Source organism: Galeopterus variegatus, unplaced genomic scaffold, assembly GCF_000696425.1.
Source record: "Galeopterus variegatus unplaced genomic scaffold, G_variegatus-3.0.2 Scaffold5440, whole genome shotgun sequence".
In the NCBI taxonomy this organism is placed as follows: domain Eukaryota; kingdom Metazoa; phylum Chordata; class Mammalia; order Dermoptera; family Cynocephalidae; genus Galeopterus; species Galeopterus variegatus.
Genome location: NW_007731551.1, coordinates 31,425 through 33,938, shown reverse-complemented (window position 1 = coordinate 33,938; position 2,514 = coordinate 31,425).

Sequence of the window (2,514 nt, the reverse complement as noted above, 5' to 3'; positions counted from 1 at the left end):
TTTTACAGGGATTTTCAAAAATGGTTGAGTTTTCATGTGTTTAGTTTGGACCATTGAGATTTTTTAGCCAATGCTTAATAAAATATCGTATGATTTTCCAACTCTCTGCCCACTGCGGCTGAGGATAAGCCAGCTGAATGTTAACGAAGTAGCCAGGGACCAGGGTTTGCTTCTGAGAAACTGTGGCAAGGACAGAGAGCTCCATATTAAATAAGGAGAGGAGAGAGAGCCAAAAATCAAATGGAAAAAGTGAGGTGAAATGAAACAGAACAAAAAAACTAAGAAAGGAATTCAAAAGGTTGTTTTAAACAGTGTTATCAGAGACCGGAAGTAAAGCATTCAAATTATCAGTTTGATGAGAAAGTGAATATTTGAGTTGGACATTATGGAATGAGATGAGGAACGTGCAAACACCTAAATGTTATTTATATTAGTAACTATTCCTATGAACTCGCAGTACCCTGTGGCCTGGGTGGGCTTTCCAACATTAAAGATCCAGGAACATAGTGACTGAACCTAAAGGCAAATTTCACCTCTAAACTGATGGTCGTTCTCAGCTTAAACTCAAATTACTAATTCCATTTACATATTCTAATCTTGGAAGATCCATTAGGTCAACCTACATCCTATTAATAAGTTTATTATCAATTTATATAAATGTTAACTTCTTCCCCAGGCCATACCACCTTAGTAGGAGTCTAAGGGCAGAGTTATTGTTGCTGTAAATAAATTATTTACCCAGATTCATCTGAGATTTTACCCACACTGGGTAAAAATGTTAAATTTTTATTCTTTTACTTCAGTAAAAAGCAATAAAATCATCATTATCATCATCATCTCCACTGATCCTTTTCTTGCTATCAACACAACACACACATGTTAAGTGAACCTTTCCTAAGTGTATATCATGGTTTGAGAAAGAAGAGCAGAGACCCTCAACAGGTCAATCTTATGCCCCCAAAGGCTATGCTTAGTGCAAAATCCCCCCTTTTCATGGCCGCTTTTTCTGTCTCTAGGATGCCTTTCAGCAGCAATCCTTGATAAAGACAACACCAGTAGGTAGGCCTTCAGGAAATAGCAGCAACTTCTAGTGCCTTTTCTCAAAGGGTCTATTTGACTCGTGTTTTATAGCATCCTTAAAACTTTCTTTAATTGACTGGATAGTGGACAGTGTTATATTACTCTCTGCAATTACAAGCAACAATTCCCAAACTCTGTTCCTTAAGGTCTCTCTCTCTCTCACACACACAGAGGGAACAGCATTGCTGCCTCTACATTTAATTTTTTATATGAATTTAATATGTTAAAATATTGAATGAATGTGTGACAACCTATAATTGTCATGCAATTCTCTGCTTTTAAGAAATGCAAACCAGGGCACATAGAAGTTAAAAGAAGAATGACCTTATGACTTGCAATCTACACATTGATGCAGTATTTACCACTCAATCTTAAGATTGACATGTCTATTTGATGATCATTAGTCTACAGTAGCATTTTACAATTGAAAAAAATATGATATGGTTTTATTAAATATTTGTCATATACTAAAACTTTATATTTTATGATCCCATTTGCCATGGACTATAACTGAAAAGGAAGAGTATTAATCAAGAATCATGTGGTTTTCAATTTATGTCTAAATAAAACACATAATGAATATTTCAAAACGAAGATGATGAATCTCAGTTTTTCTTTTCTTTGGACAGATGAGTAATTAGTGATTCTTGAAACAATTAATTTAAGATTACCCAAACATTACAAAATATGCAATTCCTATTCTTTTTTTGCTGCACAGTATCTATGTAAAATAAGATTTTCATATTATATAGCAATTCCAAGTGAATATGCTACAAAAATTTTTAATATACTGACCTAATAAAATATATTTTTGCTTTTTACTTTTGTATTATATTGATTGAAACAGTTAGGCTTCTTGTTATTAATGAAATAAAATAAATTATCTGATTTGTGGTGTTACAAAGCTGAAGCACAGGTATGAATAAGTTTTGGTCATTTTTTGCAGCTTTTAAATCTGATATTAAATCAGATATTTTTTGACTTTCTATTGGAGTTCTATTAATACATTATAACTTAAACCTGTTTTATCAGTCAAGTAAATTTGGGATTCACTGCCATAAAGGGTTGCTCAGAGTCATGGCTCCTTTGAACACATCTAATGCTTTACAGAGTCTAAATAAAACACATAAACAGGGTGACATTGTTCTGCCAGCAAGCTCAACTTAGCCAATTCTTTTATTGCAGCACTGGGGAAGCAAGCACTATTTTCAAGAACCTCGAGTCAGAGTTTAAGTCCTCAGTCTTTCGTTTGACAATGGTTAAAATGTCACACTCGATTTTTGTTTGTTTGTTTTTTTGTGTTTTGTTTTGTTTTGTTTTGTTGTTTTGATTTGTTTTGTTTGTATTTGTTATGAATACTCATGTGGTACAAAGCAAATTGTCACCACTCATGCCTAAGATGTGATGGTCAGATCCATACTTGCAGCACATCCA